This window comes from Cynocephalus volans, chromosome 14, assembly GCF_027409185.1.
Source record: "Cynocephalus volans isolate mCynVol1 chromosome 14, mCynVol1.pri, whole genome shotgun sequence".
NCBI lineage: Eukaryota > Metazoa > Chordata > Mammalia > Dermoptera > Cynocephalidae > Cynocephalus > Cynocephalus volans.
The window spans coordinates 69,635,991-69,658,539 of NC_084473.1; the positions used below are offsets into that span (position 1 = coordinate 69,635,991).

The window sequence follows — 22,549 nt, forward strand, 5'->3', positions numbered from 1 at the left end:
TATTTCTCAGACAAACAAAAACTGCGGGAGTTCACTACCACAAGACCACCCTTACAAGAAATCCTCAAGGGAGTACTGGGTTTGGTTCCTGAAAAATAACTACCACTGCCATAAAAACCTAAGAAAAATCTAAACCCGCTAGTACAATAAAAATGGCATTCATGAAGAGAAAACAAGCTAACAAAAACACTATCTACAACCTAAGGAACCAACAAACAAAGAAACCAAACAGTAAATCAGAAAGCAAGGAACAAAAGACACCTAAGACAACCAAACAACCAATAAAATGCTAGGAATAAATCAACACCTTTCAATAACAACTCTTAATGTTAAAGGCTTAAATTCCCAATTAAAAGACACAGACTGGCTGACTGGATCAAAAAGCAGGACCCAACTATATGCTGCCTACAAGAGACCCACCTCACCCATAAAGATTCACACAGACTAAGGGTGAAAGGATGGAAAAAGATTTACCATGCAAACAGAAAAGAAAAACGAGCTGGAGTGGCTATTCTTATATCTGACAAAATAGACTTTAAACTAAAAACTATAAAAAGAGACAATGAGGGACACTACTTAATGATAAAAGGACTGATCCATCAAGAAGACATAACAATCATAAATATGTACGTACCCAATGTTGGAGCAGCCAGATTTATAAAACAAACTCTATTAGACCTAAAGAAGGAAATAGACACTAATACCATAATAGCAGGGGACCTGAACACTCCACTGTCAATATTAGACAGATCATCTAGGCAAAGAATCAGTAGAGAAACACAAGATCTAAACAAGACTCTAGACCAATTGGAATTGGCAGATATCTACAGAACATTCCACCCAACAACCTCAGAATATTCATTCTTCTCATCAGCACATGGATCATTCTCCAGGATAGATCACATATTAGGTCACAAATCAAGTCTCAATAAATTCAAAAAAATTGGAATTATCCCATGTATCTTCTCAGACCACAATGGATTAAAACTAGAAATTAATAACAAACAAAACTCTGGAAACTATACAAACACATGGAAATTAAACAGCATTCTACTTAATGACATATGGGTCCAAGAAGAAATCAAGCAGGAAATCAAAAAGTTTATTGAAACTAATGAAAACAATGATACATCATACCAAAACCTGTGGGATACTGCAAAAGCAGTATTGAGGGGAAAATTTATTGCATTAAATGCTCACTTCAGAAGAATGGAAAGATGGCAAGTGAACAACCTAACACTTCACCTTAAAGAACTAGAAAAACAAGAACAATCCAATCCTAAAGTTAGCAGACGGAAAGAAATCATTAAGATCAGAGCAGAACTGAATGAAATTGAAAACCAAAAAACAATTCAAAAGATCAACGAATCAAAAAGTTGGTTTTTTGAAAAGATAAATAAAATTGACAAACCATTAGCATGGCTAACAAAAAAAAGAAGAGAGAAGACTCAAATAACAAAAATTAGAAATGAAAAAGGCGATATTACAACTGATTCATCTGAAATACAAGGAATCATTCGAGACTACTATAAACAACTATACGCCAACAAATTTGAAAATCTGGAGGAAATGGATAAATTTCTGGACACACACAAGCTCCCAAAACTGAACCGTGAAGACGTAGAAAATCTGAACAGACCAATAACAATAAAGGAGATTGAAGCTGTTATCAGAAGGCTCCCAACAAAGAAAAGCCCAGGACCAGATGGATTCACAGCAGAATTTTACCAAACATTCAAAGAGGAATTGACAACGATTCTTTACAAACTATTCCAAAAGATTGAAACAGACGCAAATCTCCCACACTCATTCTATGAAGCAAACATCATCCTGATACCAAAACCAGGTAAAGATATAACCAAAAAAGAAAACTACAGGCCGATATCCTTGATGAATATAGATGCAAAAATCCTCACTAAAATACTAGCAAACAGAATACAGCAACACATACGAAAAATTATTCATCACGATCAAGTGGGATTCATCCCAGGGATGCAAGGTTGGTTCAACATACGCAAATCAATAAATGTGATACACCATATTAATAAACTCAAACACAAGGACCATATGATCATCTCTATAGATGCTGAAAAAGCATTTGATAAAGTTCAGCACTCATTCATGACAAAGACCCTCTATAAGTTAGGTATAGAGGGAAAGTATCTCAACATAATTAAAGCCATATATGACAAACCCACTGCCAATATCATCCTGAATGGGGAAAAGCTGAAAGCTTTTCCTTTAAGAACAGGCACTAGACAAGGATGCCCACTCTCACCACTCCTATTCAACATAGTGTTGGAAGTACTAGCCAGAGCAATCAGAGAAGAGAAGGAAATAAAGGGCATCCAGATTGGAAAAGTTGAAGTCAAACTGTCCCTGTTTGCAGATGACATGATCCTATATATCGAACAGCCTAAAACCTCTACAAAAAAACTGTTGGAATTGATAAATGATTTCAGCACAGTAGCAGGATACAAAATCAACACACAAAAATCAGTAGCATTTCTTTTCTCCAATAGTGAACATGCAGAACGAGAAATCAAGAAAGCCTGCCCATTTACAATAGCCACCAAAAAAATAAAATACTTAGGAATTGAGTTAACCAAGGAGGTGAAAAATCTCTATAATGAGAACTACAAACCACTGCTGAGAGAAATTAGAGAGGATACAAGAAGATGGAAAGATATTCCATGCTCTTGGATTGGAAGAATCAACATAGTGAAAATGTCCATACTACCCAAAGTGATATACAAATTCAATGCAATCCCCATCAAAATTCCAAAGACATTTTTCTCAGAAATGGAAAAAACTATTCAGACATTTATATGGAACAATAAAAGACCACGCATAGCCAAAGCAATGCTCAGCAAAAAAAATAAAGCTGGAGGCATAACACTACCTGACTTTAAGCTATACTACAAAGCTATAATAACCAAAACAGTATGGTACTGGCATAAAAACAGACACACTGACCAATGGAATAGAATAGAGAATCCAGAAATCAACCCACACACTTACTGCCATCTGATCTTTGACAAAGGCACCAAGCCTATTCACTGGGGAAGGGACTGCCTCTTCAGCAAGTGGTGCTGGGATAACTGGATATCGATATGCAGGAGAATGAAACTAGATCCATACCTCTCACCGTATACTAAAATCAACTCAAAATGGATTAAGGATTTAAATATACACCCTGAGACAATAAAACTTCTTAAAGAAAACATAGGGGAAACACTTCAGGAAATAGGACTGGGCACAGACTTCATGAATACGACCCCAAAAGCACGGGCAACCAAAGGAAAAATAAACAAATGGGATTATATCAAACTAAAAAGCTTCTGCACAGCAAAAGAAACAATTAAAAGAGTTAAAAGACAACCAACAGAGTGGGAGAAAATATTTGCAAAATATACATCTGACAAAGGATTAATATCCAGAATATATAAGGAACTCAAACAACTTTACAAGAAGAAAACAAGCAACCCAATTAAAAAATGGGCAAAAGAGCTAAGTAGGCATTTCTCTAAGGAAGATATCCAAATGGCCAACAGACATATGAAAAAATGCTCAACATCACTCAGCCTCCGGGAAATGCAAATCAAAACCACATTGAGATACCATCTAACCCCAGTTAGGATGGCTAAAATCCAAAAGACTATGAACGATAAATGCTGGCGAGGCTGCGGAGAAAAAGGAACTCTCATACATTGTTGGTGGGACTGCAAAATGGTGCAGCCTCTATGGAAAATGGTATGGAGGTTCCTTAAACAATTGCAAATAGATCTATCATACGACCCAGCCATCCCACTGTTGGGAATATACCCAGAGGAATGGAAATCATCAAGTCGAAGGTATACCTGTTCCCCAATGTTCATCGCAGCACTCTTTACAATAGCCAAGAGTTGGAACCAGCCCAAATGCCCACCATCAGATGAGTGGATACGGAAAATGTGGTACATCTACACAATGGAATACTACTCAGCTATAAAAACGAATGAAATACTGCCATTTGCAACAACATGGATGGACCTTGAGAGAATTATATTAAGTGAAACAAGTCAGGCACAGAAAGAGAAATACCACATGTTCTCACTTATTGGAGGGAGCTAAAAATTAATATATAAATTCACACACACACATACACACATACACACACAAACCGGGGGAGGGGGGAGGAAGAAGATATAACAACCACAATTATTTGAAGTTGATACAACAAACAAACAGAAAGGACATTGTTGGGGGGGAGGGGGGGAAGGGAGAAGGGAGGGAGGTTTTGGTGATGGGGAGCATTAATCAGCTACAATGTATATCGACAAAATAAAATAAAAAAAAAAATAAAAAAAAAATAAAAAAAAATAAAATAAAGTTTAAAATAGGACTGGAGAGAGGTACAAAGGGGCCCTATATGTGTTCATAATATGCTTTTACTTAAAATAAATAAATAAATAAATAAACAAACAAACAAATAAATAAATAAAGTAAAAGTAGCAAAAGCTACAGCCTATAAAGCTGGATGGTGGGTTATTGAGTATTAAATTTTTATCTGTACCTTTCTTAGTGTTTGAAATATTTTATTATAGTTTTTAAAAAAGAAAGAAAGGAAGAAAAACAGTTACTAACCTAATAACAGACCCTCTGAGGACCCTCCACTTTCAGCAACTCAGCCCATTCACCTCCCTGCTTGGCCGATTCTCAACTCTTGATATCATCCATTCATTCTAGTTTTTCTTTCCAAACTAGACCCCACATACAGACGACTCCCGAATCTATATCCAGTCCAGACACCTCCTGCTATCCAACTTCTTGTCAAATGTCTGCACTGGGATGTCTCTCAGACACCTCATACTCAATGCACCCAAAACTCTGTTGACAATTATCCCCTCCAACTGCCTATTACCCACAGCTGGAAAGTCACGTTGAAAGAAGATACATACCCAAACATCTTATTGAAACTTTTGAATGCTGATGGTAAATAAAAAAAAAAAAAAAATTCCAACTTTTTAACAACAGAAAAGGTTTTGACAAAAAAATCAACCTGAGAACACACTTTTCATCCACAAATGAAATACTAGAAAACATCTGTTAGAAGCGATGAAACTTCTATGCATGCAGCACCAAAGAGAGAACTTTAAGATAGTTTTGAATAAAAAAAAAGAAAGAAAGAAAAAAGAGATTTATACACAATACCATTTATGTAAATTAAAAACACATATATAGATCAGCCCTATGTATTTTACATGCTTCCATAAAAAAATCAATAGCAAATACAGGAGAGAGAGGCTTAGTAGGAGAGGGAGAGGGAATTACAGGGGATGGGGATAAAGAGGAAAAGATAGGCAAAAAGAAGAGTGCAGGCTGGTGTAGACCTCTGATGGCAATGGCCATGAACAAACAGGAGAGATTACCTCAGCCCTCTGCTCCTGTGATCCAAATTTTTAAAAAGTCATTAAAAAAAAAAAAAAGTGTTCCAAAATGCAGAAATAAAATTGAGGCACTGGATGAGCCACTGAGCAGCTGGCAGAATAACATTGCCATTTCCTGGGGTGGGAAAAGCTGCAGGGGGAGCACGATAGGGACAGATGAGGAGTGAGGCTCCCAAACTCTTGCTACGTGAATGCACACAAGCCAGATGTAATGCTGTCTCTGACTCCAAAGACCTTTCTTCCTTGGCTCCTCCATGCTGCCTGCCCCAGGGAGAAGGCAAAGCAAAAGGGGTCATATTCCTACATTCCTAATTTCAATTAGGTCAGCATATTCTGGGAAATGCATACCTTCAAACACTGAATTATAAGTAGTTCTTGACTCTGTTGTAGTCTGTGAACTGTTGTCATCTTCACAGATCTAGAGATTTAGTGAACAAGCATTATCCTCTACTAACAGCCTGGTATTGGCCTTAGCCCATGAGATTCCCAAGTCATCGACCTGGCAGGGCCTCATGTCAAGCATCTCCCATTCTATGAAAGAGTCAGACTATGCAATGTGTTTTGGTTATCTGCTGTGGCGTAACAAACCACCCCAAAACTTTGTGGTTTAAAACAACTATCTTATTTGTTCACAATTCTGGGGGTCAGGAATTTGGGCAGGACTCAGCTGGAATGTTCTTCTGTTTCACAGGTGTCAGCTGGGATATCTTATAAGGTTGCAGTCAGGGCCAGCTTCATGGGCAAGCAACCCGTGCAGTCACACAAGGCCCCACAGTAGGAGGAAACCTGCTGTTAGTTTAATGCTTACTGTTGCCATCTTGAAATTCTATATAATTTTTGAACAATGGACCCTGTATTTTCATTTTGCACTGGGCTCCAAAAATTATGTAGCTGGTCTTGGTTGCAGTCAGATGGTGGCTGGTACTGAAATATCCTGGATAGCTTTATTCACAAATCTAGGGTCTTGGCAGGGTTGGGTGGGAGGCTGGGGCCTCTCTCTCTCTCTCTTTCTCTCCCCACATGACTAGCTTGGGCTTTTTCACGTGGCAGCTGGATCCCAAGAATGAACATCCCAAACAGTGAAGGAAAGCCTGAGATCATAAGGGCCAGCCTCAGAAGTTACACAGAGTCACTTTCTCCACATTCTGTTGACCAAGTCATAGGACTAGCCCAGATCTAAAAGAGGTGATAGGGAAATGGTAAGACCATTTTGCAACAGAGCATGTGGGAAGGAAGGTATTATTGTGGTCATCTTTGGAAGCACACCTACCACACAGTTTATGTCCTATCTGCTCAACATGCCTTAGTTCACAAGAGGACAAGAGAAGGATGTGCCTGCTATTTTGTTCTTGCCCTCTCCCTGACTCTGCCACACTCCCCAGCTGGACCTAGTTGAATTGGTGTGTTTCAACCAGGGTCAGGGACCTGTTTGATCCACTTAGACCCCAAGAAGGCCTAGAGGACTGGCCTCAGTCAGAGGGGCTGCAAGGTCAGTTGATCACTTTACTAAGTAAGGTGGTGGGGAAAAGGTAGGCTAGGTGAACAAGTGCGGGAAGTGTGGGGACATGGCTCTGCCCCGTTCCCTTTGAGCAGTGAGGACAACTGGAACGAGGCATCCAAAGCAGGGATAGAGCCTTGCTATTCAATGTATGGTTCCCAGACCAGCAACACTAGCATCCCCTAGGAGCATGTTAGAATGCAGACTTGAAGGCCCTACCCAGACCTACTGAGTCGGGAGCTACAATTGAACCAGACCCCTGCGGATCATGTGTACACTGATGTTGGGGGAGCTGGGATCCTCTAGAGCAGCTGTACAATGGAATCACCCAGGAAGTTTTTTCAAGCTCTGGACACCCCAGCCATACCCAGACCACATCTCCGATGTAGGACGCTGGCATCAGGATAATTTGTTCCTTGCAAGGGAGTCTTCCTGGTAAGTGAGGAAGCCAAACTCCTACCCTTTCTGACTCAGGAGTCCTCATTGGATGAGCCCCCATATGGCTTTTCTCTGGAAAAAGGGGGTGCCGGGGCTTAGTCCTTCACAATCACATGCAGCTTCCAGTGGGTCCAACCCTCCCCTCTCCTCCTCAGAAGCTTGTAGACATTGACTTTCCCCGATTACTCTCTGGATTCTGAGTTCCCACACCCACCTCTGTTTGAAGCCAGGACCCCAGGGGGCAGCTTTCCACACAGGTGTGAACAGCAAATAAGCCAGTCTGGACACAAACTTCCTAACAGGAACCTCAGTTTGGTGCTGAACAAATAGCAGCCAGAGCCTCCATCCCACTCTGAGACCCCAGTGGGTGGCAAGGCCCAGCCTCTGCACCTGGCCTGGATAATGAGGCTTCCCAGGACTGCCAGCGCCCTTCCCCCACCAATTCTCTCCCAACCTGCCCTCCTCTTGCACTCAACCTCCCAGCCTTAGTAGGGGGTGGCACAGGTGTGGTGACAACCCTAGAAGCCCACTCATAGAAGAGGCCTAAAAAGCTTACCAGGGGAAGAGGTCTGGGCTGGTATGCAGGGCCTGTGACAAGACCCTCCTCCCTTTCCCCATATGACTAGACATCTACCTACAAGACACACACACACTCACACACACCATCATCATCACCACCATCACCACCACCACCACCACCATCTCTATATTTTTCCGAGCACAGAAACTTCTAAGTGGTTCTCTCATCCTCTCCCCTAACTCCATCTGCTTACAAGGCACTTGGAGAGGTCACACACATCATAACCCACTCTCTCTTATATTTTTGGTGGCTGGCCAGTACAGGGACCGGAACCCATGATCTTGGTGTTATGAGGCTGAGCTCTAGCAAACTGAGCTAACCGGCCAGCACCCCTGCCCCAATTCTCTTGTATCTGTCCATTTCAACAATGCCCCTGACCCTAGACCAGGTTCACATAGTGACGTTCCTGAGAGATGAGCTCAAGCCTAAGATAGGTGGTGATTTTTTAAAAAAGAATTTGTTCACCTCTTCCACTGGTGCTGGAAGTTCAGTCAGTTATGAGTTAACTCATTTAGTCAGTTATGAGTTAGTTAAGGGCTAACAAACTAGTTAGCCCTTAAAAGGACTTACTGTCTTTTACACATACTCTTCTACCACAGCTCTATCTCCTGCTCATCCCCAGAGGAAAAAAATACCTCTTTCCCTTGGAAGGGATGTGGGCACAGAGGAGAAATCAATTTAATTCAACTCAATTTCAACTAATTAAATGGACTCTCATTGTGGGATTTAGAGTCAGACAGACAAACCTGGGTTTGAATTCTGTTAGCTCACTAGCTGTAAAACAAATCACTTAGCTGTCCAAGGTCCAGTTCTGCTACCTGTAAAATGGGAAGGACGGCATGATTGTGGGAATCAATAAGATAGCAGGAAGTGTGTACCCTGCACAGTCCCTGCATAGCAGGGGTTCAGTGGAGGCCCATCCCCTTTCTTTGTCGCTTTCTTCAGAAACTGAAGAAATAGGGGAGAAAGAATTCAACTCAGAAATGTGTGTGGTGTGTAGGTATGGCCAGTGGATAAAAATATCAATAAGGTGCTGACCTGAGTCTTGGGTTGTTGCAGGGGTATGGATAGAGTGAGCTGGAAATTCAGTCCTGGACCAAATTTTGCCTTTTGGGTAAATCATTCCTCACCTAGTGGGTCCTCAGTCTTTCCTTTTCAGTATAAGAAAGGGCTTTGAGTAGTTTACTGCTAAGGTCCCAACCAGCTCTGAAGTGCTCCAAATGGATAGAAAACGTACTAGTCTAACTGCACGAGGGTTATTTGCCCTTGTCCTCAGCCTTCCTTTCTGACAAGTCCTTCTCCCTGTCTTTGCCCATCCTTAAAGGCAGAGTTCCCAGGGGGGTCCATACTAGCCCTTATGTCTTCTCCTACACTCACTCCCATGTCTTGGAAGGTTTCCCTCACTTTGGGAGTATTTGCAGAGGACAGTCTCTTCTAACGAGCCTTCCTGGACCTGTGACATTATCACTGATCTCTCTGTCCTTCACACTTCCATAGAATCTGCCCCTTCTGCATTAGTTGTGCATAAGTCTCTTCTGACCCTTTACCCCACCCGTCACATGACTGTGAGTTTCCATTAGGCAGAAACTTTTTTGCATTGCTCTTTGTACCTCTCATAAAACCCAACACATAGGCTACGCTTCAAACAAATAAATGTTTGCTGACTTCGGTCTAATTGAAGAGCATAGGATTTCAGAGAAAGTCTTAGAAGCAGCATACATAAGAAAAAGGAAACACTAGGTAACTGCAAAGTGCAATATGTATTAGCATATATAGCACCTCTTCTGTGTCACTGTGCATTCCGGGGAGGGAGGAACAAACAAACGAATTTGTTTGCTCTTGGCCTGTCAGGTGCAGGTGACACAGGAGGGGCAGAGGACGGGAGGAGCAGGTGTGGGTTGGAGCTGAGACAGCCAAGCCAGGGGAGGAGGTGTGGACTTTCCCAAGGCAGCCCTCAGGCCCTCTCACCCTGCAGGCTGGCCCTGACTTGAGGCCTGATGCTCTGGGCCCTCTACCCGGCTCCAAAGATCTGCATGTTCACCATTTAGCACCTTCCTTCCTGATGAAAAACCCTTCTGGAAAGATGAGAAAGAAGGAAAGAAAGAGAGAGAGGAGAGAGAAAGAGAGAAAGGAGGGAGGGAGGGAGGGAAGAGAGAGGGAAAGAAAGAAAGAGAGATGAAGAGAGACCCTGCAAAAGGGAGGGTGAGAAGGAGAAAAGGGACGATGATTCATGAGGGTCTGGGAGAAAAGGGCAGCAAAGGGACCTCCCAAAACATCTTCCCCAACTTCCTAGTTCCCCGGTGGTTCTAAAATCTTGACTACGGCTTAAAACATTGGTGACTACAGCTATCCTTCCCTCAACCCTGAAAAAACTCATTCTCTATCTAAGTGAGATTATCCAAGTGCAAAGCGTACATGATCTGTAAATCTTACCACTTATTATTATCACCATTTTCCCCTTCTTCTCCTCCTCTCTACCCAGTTCTCCAGCACAAAAAGGGAGTGAGAGTCCCTGGAACTGTGCTAGGCACTGAGGACAGAGCAGGCAACAAGAGCCATGTGAATTGTTACAGTGTTTTGGAAATCAGTATGGCAATAGCTATCTCAATTTAAAAATATAAACGCATAGATCTGCACCATAACCAGCGCCACTCTAGACAAGTCCAAGTACAGAATGGCGCTGCCACCTCCTCCTCTCCCCTCCCCCTTCCCTTTACGAGAAGCCTCCTGACTTAAACAGAAACCCCTTTTGCTTCCACAAGGATGCAGTTCTCCACCCCGATCTACATTAGCATAATAGCATAATGCCCCTCCCTGACGGTATCAGCCAGCCCTTGGCGCACTATATAAGCTCTACCACTCCCACACCTGGTGCTGTCCCCCATTTTCAGGGCAGCCCCGGGCTGTCCTCCATTTTGAGTACGGCCCAGCAGATTCTTTTCCTTTAATAAAGCTTGAACGGTACCTGGCATCTTGGCTCACTTTCTTTCATAAACTCATGTAAGCTTCTGTCCATTAATACTATTCATGGATCTTTTTGTACAGAAATAAATAAAAGCACCAGTGCCCAACATATATTTAAAATAATGTTTAGGGCCAGCCCGTGGCTCACTTGGGAGAGTGTGGTGCTGATAACACCAAGGCCACAGGTTCGGATCCTATATAGGGATGGCCGGTTAGCTCACTGGGTGAGCATGGTGCTGACAACACCAAGTCAAGGGTTAAGATCCCCTTACCGGTCATCTTTAAAAATAAATAAATAAAATAATGTTTATTGCCAGTTCTGTTGGTGGGGACAGAAGCTGGAAACAACCTGAAAGCCCTTCAACAGAGGAAGGGTTGCATAAATTGTGGCCCACCCATACTGTGGAACATTATGCAGCAATTAAAAGGCATGAATTAGATCTAAGCCAATGGCTTGGAGGAATTTCCACAATTAAGTGAGAAAAGTTAAACTGCTCCAAGGAGAGTGCCAAAAATAATGTAATCAGAAAATTCTCGATTGCATCTAGGCACTAGGGATCTAGGGAATGCTTCAGTTGTCTCCAGGATTTTGATACAACAAAAGGTGCTATAATTTACATATTTATGTAGGAATCCTCAAGAAGGAGTATTTTAACATTTTAGTAGTCATTGCAAATTATTTTCCCTGAAAATGAAAATAATTTACATGCTTATCTGTAATATGAGTATATGAGAATGCCTATTTCCCTACATTTTCACCAACACTGGATATTATCAACCTTTTTAATCTAGGAAATTGAATAGTCAAAAATACCATTTATCATATTGTCAAAGGACAAAATTACAACAAATTTAAAGGTCTCAATTGGCTTTATTTATTGTGATTCTAGAATTGGACAACACTTCATTTTGTAAGATAATAATCTAAGTGATTCATTTTCAGAAATGATTTATCTAAGGGTATTTTATTGAGATGGTAATTAGTTACTAGCCCCTTTTGTTTTCATTTTCCCAAAGGGTGGCTGAACAGATAAGGCTCTCCTTGAGATGGTAATTAGTTGCTAACTCCTTTCATTTTCTTCATTCCCCGGTGTTTCTCCCTTCACAGGGCTTTAGTGGGCCTTTTTCATGGGCTTGTCCTGAGCCCCCAAAGGAATTCCTTGCAAGGGAATAACAAATTTTAGGCATTGTTCAGATTGTGCACCCCATAGTATTCAGCCAATGAGGAAGTGGGGTGAGGGATTTGCAAACTAGGGAATAAGTTGCTTGCTACAACCCTTTTCTGTGTGCCTGTCTCATTCACAGACACCTGGACTTGCAAGGCTGTAATTAAAGTCTCACTTCGCTGTACCTCATGACTCTGTGTCCGTCCTTTGGCATTGGACGGGTGAGGGCATTTCTCACAATTTCACAAAACAGAATAAGTGTGCCAATAAGCCAAGCAGGGTAGGTTGATTTTATAGATAGGAAAAAGCTGAAATAAGCAAAAACAAAGAACAAAAAGTAGGTTGGTCATTTCAAAGTTACTTTCCTTGTAAGGTGGGGACAGGAGGTTAAATAATAAATAAAGTTTGCAAGGTGGGGACAGGAATACAGAACAATTGAAAAATAACTGACTAGTTAATATCAGGTTACTTCAGGATACTTCTTTCATGTAAGGATTAAAGCAGAGGAAACTTCATTATCATACCTATTGAAGATCAAAACTGGCCTGTTTGGGAAATTGGCTGTTATCTCTTTCTCCCAACTTCTTGGAAGATCAGATCACAACCTAAGTAACATGAAACTTAGCAGGAGTGACTCTATTTTGATTTTTAGTCTCGTCTGTTCAGGCTTAGTACAAGAACTTAGCTGAAAACAATGGCCTTTGATCATTTTTATCTAACAGTTCTCCCTTTTGGGTAAGGCTCTCACCTAGGTGAGATTGTTACCAAAACTAAGGGCATTAGTGCCACTTTCAGTTACCATCATTCTGGGTTCTTGGTCTCAGCTCATCATTCATTCTATTCATGGGTTAAGGTGTTCTCACGTTATCATGCATTTCTTTGCATTTTAGTTGTTCCAGCCTGTTAGACCATTTGACTTTTGATAGATGGCTGCACAAAACATTTAAAACTTTTGAGAGAATAAAGAGCTTCTGCACAACAAAAGAAACAATTAACAGAGTTAAAAGACAACCAACAGAGTGGGAGAAAATATTTGCAAAATATACATCTGACAAAGGATTAATATCCAGAATATACAAGGAACTCAAACAACTTTACAAGGAAAAAAAAAAAAAAGCAACCCAATTAAAAAATGGGCAAAAGAGCTAAGTAGGCATTTCTCTAAGGAAGATATACAAATGGCCAACAGACATATGAAAAAATGCTCAACATCACTAGCATCCGGGAAATGCAAATCAAAACCACACTGAGATACCATCTCACCCCAGTTAGGATGGCTAAAATCCAAAAGACTGTGAATGATAAATGCTGACGAGGTTGCGGAGAAAAAGGAACTCTCATACATTGTTGGTGGGACTGCAAAATGGTGCAGCCTCTATGGAAAATGGTATGGAGGTTCCTCAAACAATTGCAGATAGATCTACCATATGACCCAGCTATCCCTCTGCTGGGAATATACCCAGAGGAATGGAAATCATCAAATCGAAGGTATACCTGTTGCCCAATGTTTATCACAGCACTCTTTACAATAGCCAAGAGTTGGAACCAGCCCAAATGTCCATCATCGGATGAGTGGATACAGAAAATGTGGTATATCTACACAATGGAATACTACTCAGCTGTAAAAAAGAATGAAATACTGCCATTTGCAACAACATGGATGGACCTTGAGAGAATTATATTAAGTGAAACAAGTCAGGCACAGAAAGAGAAATACCACATGTTCTCACTTATTGGTGGGAGATAAAAATAAATAAATAAATTCACACACACACACAAAAGAAAAAAAAAACCGGGGGGGAGAAGAAGACATAACAATTACAATTCCTTGAAGTTGACATGACAAGCATACAGAAAGGACATTGTTGGGTGGGAGGGGGGAGAGGGAGGAGGGAGGGAGTTTTCGGTAATGGGCCACAATAATCAACCACATTGTATATCGACAAAATAAAATAAAATAAAAAAGGAAAAATAAATAAAACTTTTGAGAGAATAGAGCACAACAAGCTGGCCATTTAGCTCACTTGGGAGAGTGTGGTGCTAGTAACACCAAGGTCATGTGTTCAGAGCCCCATACCGGCCAGCTGAAAAAAAAAAAAGTGTGTATATGTGTGTGTGTGTGTGTATATATATATATATATGAAGAACAAATCTTTCTACAGAATTATATACACAAAACCCTACATACTATACATTTGGGGGCTGCCTGGTTAGCTCAGTTAGTTAGAACACAGCCTTGTAACACCAAGGTCAGGGGTTCAGATCCCTCTACTGGCCAGCCAACAAAAAAATAAATAAAAAACAGCACAACAGGAAGGTTACTATTATTACTATCAGGAGGATAATAACAAGAGTTTGGAGTATGCTCCTTAGACAGGGTCCCCATGAACCAAACCAACCAAAATCAAACAGGCAAATGAGGAGTCTACTTGTTTTAACCTCATAGCCTTTTCATTACTAAGAAGACTGTTTATTAATCTTTTTTGTAACTAAGTCTCTATAATACCCAATGTATTTATCCATGTGCTCCCTGTTTAGTTAGTAGGTAATCTAGCATCCCGTGACTGGGCTGAAGCAGGAAGTGAAAGTTTGCAAGTTACCCATAATGGCTCCTGATTCTGAAATTTTAACTATAGCATCCTCCAAATGAAAGAGGAAGGCGTAAATAAGGAAAAACCAAAACCAAAAAATAATTAATTAAAAATAAATAAAGAGAGGCAAGAGTTTCATTATGGTAAGAATTCTTGTTCTGATGATCTTGGGCAAAAAAAAAAAAAAAAAGCTGTCCGCAACATGAAGTCAGCAACTTCTTATCCTGGTTTGTAGTTTAAATGTCTCTGTTTATGGCATTAGGCGTAAGACTTGTCCCTTGAAATCTACATTGAGTTGTACAGCTTTGGCTTATAGGTCTTCAGGAACAGAGCAGTTCTTGTGGAAAGGAAAAACCCCAGCCTGAGCGTGAAATAAAACACACCAGGAGACAGGGACTCAACCAAAGTGTATTAGGCAGGCAAAATGAAGAAGTGGGGCTGCCCTCTCGTAAGTGGGAGCAGCAGCAGCGAGAGTTGGGGTGGGCCTTTTACATCCAGTCAGGCTGAGCTGGACTGTTCCTATTGGCTGAGAAGGAAGCGGAGGGAAGCGAGCGGGGGTTTGAAGCTGAGTTGGGATTTTTCTATAGGTGGAGAAATTTGCACACGCAGGAAGGGGATGTGGTGGTGAGGAAGAAGGGGGAGGGGTTTTTTGTGATTCTCGACAACGTGCTGTTCTAGAGACCTGAAACTATCTGCAGCCATTTTGGGTGTTCCTCCCATCTGCCCGCCACTGTCTTAGACATCAGCTAAAACATAAGTGCCTAACACTTGTTCTTACAGAGTTGTAGCTAGATATTAGAGAAAACTAGAAGAAGTCAGGGTTCAGTCCAATCTACAGCTAGACAAATAAAACTCAAAAACAGTAAACAGGCCTACAATCTAATAACAGATGTATTATAGTTTTCTTTTGAAACAACGCCCCCCCCTATAGTCACCTCCATTTTTACCAAAGATAATCATGATAAGACCATCTTGCCTGGTTATTTACATAAATCCAGCAGGAATAACTACATAAGGTTCTTTTAAATTTGTTTTGCTGGAAATTTGTCAAGGAATATAAGATTAGACTTTTAAAGTCTGGATGCTAGGAAGCCAAAGGAAGTCAGGCATTAGACTTTTTGCTATATCTGATTACCTCAAGGTTCCTGGCCTGCCCAGAAGTGAGTACTTTTTACTTACTCACTGGAAGGTTGGACACCCTTGAAGCCAGGCCTTCTATGCACATTGTCAAATATAACATTTCAATCAAAATCTTGGTAATATAAGCAATGTTTCCAATTCTATCCTGTTAAAGAGAACAGATTCTTATTGAACTTATGAAAATAACCATATGGCCATAAAAATAGTAATAATCACAAATAGTTTCCAAATTCTGGAGGGATCAGGTAAAGAGGAAAAGTAAATGTTTTAATTTCTGCTTAGAAAAGTATACTTTACCAAATTGCTATAGCTTAGAAAATTTTCTTAAATCTGGAAAACGAAACATTAAAAAGAACTAGCAATGGTTCAAGATAAAGAAGCTGTAAAACCCCATAACTCTTCATCAGTTCATTCAGGCTCATGCAATCAATTTTTACTCTGTTTGACCTTGGTTAGCAGTTTCACAAACCCATCAGTTTCTTCATTAGAATTTTGGAAATTAAGTCCAACTGTATGAACTTAAAGTTATTAGAAACCTGTACTTGTCAGAGTTCTTTTCATTCTTTCCATGAACCTCTTTGATGACACAACACTTTAGAACTATAATTGCTTTCAAAGACCTTTGAGAAAAGGCATCAGAATAAACCAATTAGCTGTGGACAGCAAGACTTAAAAGGTCATGACAAGACAATTTGGTTACTTCGGTGGCATGCAACAATTTATTTTTATTTTTATTTTATTTATTTATTTATTTATTTATTTTTCAAAGATGACCAGTAAGGGGATCTTAACCCTTGACTTGGTGTTGTCAGCACCATGCTCACCCAGTGAGCGAACCGGCCATCCCTATATAGGGATCCGAAGCCATGGCCTTGGTGTTATCAGCACCTCACTCTCCCGAGTGAGCCACAGGCTAGCCTGGCATGCAACAATTTAAAATAACCAAAATTGGGGCTGGCTGTTTAGCTCAGTTGGTTAGAGTGCAGAAGTTTGGATCCCTGTACCCACCAGTTGTCTAAATAAATAAATGAAAAACCAAAATTATGACTGATAGCATTTATACAAAGACACATCAGATTTTTTGGAACCTTATTAAATTTAGAACACATATTAAAGACATATTTATATAACTCAAAGAAAGTCAAACATCATTTCTTGTTTTGACAATGCTTCCCATATAATTTAACCTATCAGATAAGCCCAATTAGTTTTAATACCTCTCTTTTATAGATCCTCTGAGAAGTTCCAGGGCCCTTGAAACATCTCAAAGTTATTTTGAGTCAAAAGACTTAATTTTTAGAATTTGATTTTGGGAAGTTTGTCAGATAACAAAGGTTTAAAACAATTAAGTAAGATCATAAATCATCATAAAATAAAACCAAAGTGACAAAAGATTTCAAAGGCACAAAGCACAAGAAATTGTCTTCACAAAACACAGAATGTTTCCTAGACCAGTTACCTAAAAGATAAAAAAAACTCTCACAATTTTCTATTAAGAGTAGTTCAGTGCTTCAAAAAAACCCTGTTGTTCCAACATAGGGAAGCAAACTCTAGCCTTGCATCAGTGTACGTTGGACGTTAATGCTCAATTTGTAGAAAAACCTTTAAAATAATTCCTTCTAATTATAGCCAACTTGATCACACAGAAAATTCCTTTCATAAATTTACCCTTTACAAACCATTATTATGACTTAGACATTTCCATGACATGCTTAGAATCTGTTTTGTCCTATACTGTTTCTGAAATAATCAGTCATTTTACTTTAAGACAAAAATTTACTCCCTTTTCCTTTTAACCTTCCTTGCCAAAAATACATCTTTATACCTATACCTTTCTTCACGTCTCTCTCTCCTACTTACTGGTTCCTTTCTATTGTGTTTCTCTTTTCTTCCTAAATTCTTTTTTTGAAACAATTTTTAATAATCTTTGAATTTAGACAGCATGGCTCTTTTTTTACAATACATCTTACTTCTCTTATGCACTTTGCATACAGAATTGTTTCCCTATTTTTAGTAGTTTTAATTACATATATATATATATATATATATATATATATATATTTTTTTTTTTTTTTTTTTTTTTTTAAAAGATGACCGGTAAGGGGATCTTAACCCTTGACTTGGTGTTGTCAGCACCACGCTCAGCCAGTGAGCTAACCGGCCATCCCTATATAGGATCCGAACCTGTGGCCTTGCTGTTATCAGCACCTCACTCTCCCGAGTGAGCCACGGGCCGGCCCTAATTACATATATTAATCAGAATTTTTAACTCTAAGTAAATTTAAATTTGTGAAAACGTAGTAAGTAATCTATTTTTTGTTATTGTTGTTTGATTTTGTGGCTGGCCAGTAAACAAGGATCAAACCGTGGACCTTGGTGTTATCAGCACCATGGGAAGTAACCTATTCTGAACTGTCACATACAAAGATTTTATGAATCTACATTTTATAATTTCTAGAGACATGTACTTCCTCATAGAACAATTTTTTATGCTTATTAACAGACCCAAATATATATAGCTTTTCTATACTATATAAAAACCAGATGCTAAAAAATAAATAAATAAAAAATAAAAACCAGATGCTAATGTATATAAACTTTAAACTCATGCTTAATAATTAATGTTTCAGTAGTTTAAAAGACCGGGACATTTAATAAATATCTATTAGTTAATTTCACCTCAAAGTTTCATATTACCAAAAAGCCTTTTTAAAACTATGAAGAGGGGCTGGCCTGTTAGCTCAGTTGGTTAGAGCAGAAATTATAACACCAAGGCCACAGGTTAGGATCCCCTTACCAGCCAGTTGCCAAAAACAGACAAACAAAAAAACCTATGAAGAGTTCGTTTATAAACATCTGTGCTTAATTTTCTTATTTTTAACAACTATGCTTGAACCGTTCATCAAAATTCCATGAGACATAGAACAAAACTATTACCTCAACTTTTATTTTCCTGTTAACCAATTTTATTTTACAGCATGCAGATGTTAGGCAATTGCCACCTAAGCAAGACCGTGAGGTTAAATACACATGTGTTTTGCTAAACTGAAGACACAACCCCAAAATATTATTTATTATTATTATTAACCCCAAAATATTAAGCTAATCTTATTTACCTAAGATTTACTTAAGTCACATGAACTAAAGAGCATTTAAATTAGGTTCTCTTTTTTTGATAAAGTATTTGATTAAAGTGATTACTTTTTGTTTATAGCCAATTAACTAGAGCTCTTTTATATATTTTGGTAGAGAAATATCATATATACATAATACATATAGACATATAGACATGTGGACACACACACAGAAGCTAATCTTATAGCTTTTATTATGATTCTTCATTTGCCAATTTTTAAATAGTTTTTCTCCCCTTTAGACTATCAGTCCTTCAATTCCCTTTTCCATTGCCCCAAATAATCATTAGCTGGGCACCCCCAAATTTACACTTCTGAAGGGATGACTCCCAGATGAAACAAGGCAGACAATTTGAGCAAACTAAGAAAGCCATATGTAAAGTCCCACTTAGGACAATTTACAGAAAAAGCAACTTAAACAGGGGTAAAATTTGTCATGTAATATTTAAATTGATGTCTTCCCCATTGCAAAAGTTTCTAGTGGTTTAGGTGCTGGGAGGGAGATGCCTTTACAAATAAAGATTTCCATTATAAATGTAAATTTCTTTCACAAAGAATTTCAAAATAGCCAACTAGACGTCAGAAAGTTGTATTTTGGAGACTGATTTAGTTCCATAGACAGTCTTTTCAATTTAGCTTATTCCTTAATTAGAGTCTACTTACTTCAGGATGGGGACCTATAATGAATGTGGTGAAGAAAAGCATTTTCTATGCCTGCTTCATCTGGAAGGGCCTAACTCTGATAAATACTTTATCTAACTTTCTCTTTGTCTTCAGGTTAGGATAGTAATTAATCAAAAAGGTTGGTAGGTTTAATCTTCTCATTATGAGAAATGCTCTCACCCATCCAATGCCAAAGGATGCACACAGAGACATGACGTACAGTGAAGCAAGACTTTAATAACAGCCTTGCAAGTCCGGGTGTCTGTGAATGGGACAGGCACTGTGAAAAAGGGCTGTAGCAAGCAATTTGTTCCCTAGTACTCAAGTCCCTCCCCCACTTCCTCATTGGCTGAGTACTACAGGATGCACAATCTTCCTGAATGATGCCTAAGATTTATTATCCCCTTGCAAGGAATTCCTTTGTCTGGGGGCTCAGGACAAGCCCTGTGAAGGAGGAAACACCAGGGAATAAATAAGACAAGAGGGGCTAGTAATAGATCTCCAACATAACCAGCACCATCTTAGACAAGCCCAACTACAAAATGGTGCCACCCACCTCTTCCCCTCCCCTCCCCACTTCCCTTTACAAGAAGCCTCCTGACTTAGAAACAACTTTCCAGCAGTGCAGTTCTCCACCTAGTTATATCAACCTAATGGTCCCTCCCCTCATACATTTCGCACCTAAAAGCTAATATAAACTCTCGCAAACCCATTGTTGGGGCTGTCCACCATTTTCAGGGCAGCCATGGGCCCTGTGCCACTCTGAGCACAGCCTGTAGAGGAAAATATAACTTTAACATGCGCAATTTGCTTCTGTACTAATGCTTGCTAAAAACGAGAAAACATAACTAATGCCATTTTAAGTAAGACAGCTTCTAAGGGGTTATGTAGAGGCCAAACATAGTCCAGGCGGGCCCAGGCATGCTAGATTCCAGGAAGGGAGTAACCACCACCCTGTTCCAGGGACCAGTTCCTTATCTAGAGGCCACCTGGCCTGACCACAGGAAGATAAATGATTGGGAAATACACTGTTCCTTATCGGTGTGCCAGCCCGCTAAAGACCACCAATAAATCTAAAGGTCACCTCAGATAACCAGTAAGCAGTATACAACTCATCCTGTTGCAAAAGTCTGTCTAAAAAAATTGTATAAAAAGCGCCTGTGTTAAGGGCTTGGGACCGCTCCTGTCCAGGAGACTGAGCGACCCCAGCATGCTGGAATAAACTCCTCTTGTTTGACTGCAACGGTCTCTGTCTCGTGGTCTTTGTGAGGTGAGCCATCCCGACGTGTGGGATTTGTGCATGGTGCACAAGTCTTACAAGCCCAGCAGATTTTCTTCCTTTAATAAAGCTTGAACAATACCTGGCATCTCAGCTCACTTTCTTTCAGCTAGTAATTAATTACCATCTTAATAAAACACCCTCAGATAAGTCATTTCTGAAAATGAATCACTTAGATTATTTTCTTACACTCATCAATTAGTAGTTTAAGCTTTTCATTTGGTCTTCTATGAACAGCCCTTTAAAGAGGCAACACAAAATTTTGAAGCTTCTGGGTGAGCCTAATTCAGGTGCCCTTATTTTAAAATGTGCTTTAGCCCTTCCCAGACTGAGAGCCACTCCCAAAAACAGACAAAAAAAAGAGTTAGATAAAGCCTTGAGAGCTGGCAACAGTTCATCTTGCTGCAAATGGGGTACAACCCCCATTTCTGTTCAGCCATATTCTTGGGGCTCCCGACCTTTTGGCTGGGGACCTGCATGTGTCCCCACACACATAAATTGTGTGCCCCTGACAGACAGAAAATCAAGCCAAGTTCTCAGGACAAAGAACCAAACAAAAGGAAAACACAATAGCAGTTCACAGGACGGAAAGGATCAAGCTTTGGTATGTTCCACATAACAGCCACTGTAATTCTGAATTATTTTTAGTAAAATATTGTCACTTTTGTAAATATTTGCAGTTTCTGGGGCCATAATTCTTTTTCTTCTACATGAAAAAGACAGACACACCAGAAGGCAGAGTACTGAAATCTTTAGAAATTAGGATCCCATTCTTATGTTCGATCTTGGTTTTCTCAGAGCTGAGATAGCTTTGGCTCTGAGATCTCCTCCACCAACTTAGCCAGTGATTTTCCAGTTTTTGTCTAACCCAGTCAAACACCTACAGTTTCTCTTACCTAAGGGCACAATATAAAAAAGAAACCCGCATACCTGTGAATTCCAAAAGCTAGAGTTCGCAGCCCCTGCAGTGATAGCCACTTACTGCAACTGCTGTCTGTTACCTTTAAGACTGCAGCCCGTCTTGCCCCATGGTCAAACACTCTCTCACAGCACAAACTAACCCATGCCACACCAAAAAGCCAAAGAGATCACAGAGGTCAAATGCAAAGAGAGCAGAGCTCAGACCTGAGAGGGACTACCTCACAACTCTCAGGGCTGCACGGGGAAGACAGTGGTCCCCTAAAAGAGGGGCTTAGTGGTGCCTTCTGCATTCCTCAAGGGGTCTCAGGGGTCATCAGCAGACTCCTTCAGGTCCCTTTGTGGTCACCAGAACTGTCAAAGAACAAAATTACAAATTTAGTTAACGATCTCAATTGGCTTTATTGCGATTCTAGAATCTAGCAACACTTCATTCCATAAAATGGAATAATGTCCAATAAGCTTAGCAGAGGAGGTTGATCTTATAGACAGGAAAAAGCTAAAGAATGCAGAAACAAAGGACAAAAAGTAGATTGGTCATTTCAAAGTTACTTTCCTTGTAAGGTGGGGACAGGAAGAAAGAACAATTGAAAAATGACTAGTTAACATCAGGTTACTTCAGGTTATCTCTTTTGTGTAAAGATTAAAGCAGAGGGAACTTCATTATCATATCTATTGAAGATTAAAACTGGCCTGTTTGGGAAATTGGCTGTTATCTCTTTCTCCTGACTTCTTGAAAGGTCAGATCA

At 39.9% G+C, this 22,549-nt stretch overlaps 1 protein-coding gene across 1 annotated transcript in view; it reads right to left on the reverse strand.

The window, feature by feature from the left end:
* The window catches only part of RAB11FIP5 (RAB11 family interacting protein 5), a 133,242-nt gene extending 111,195 nt beyond the window's left edge, over positions 1-22,047 (reverse strand). The window contains exon 1 of the mRNA XM_063078771.1: positions 22,008-22,047. The gene's annotated coding sequence lies outside the window, so the exon portion shown is untranslated. The remainder of the gene's footprint in view (positions 1-22,007) is intronic.
* Between the last annotated feature and the right edge of the window lie 502 nt (positions 22,048-22,549).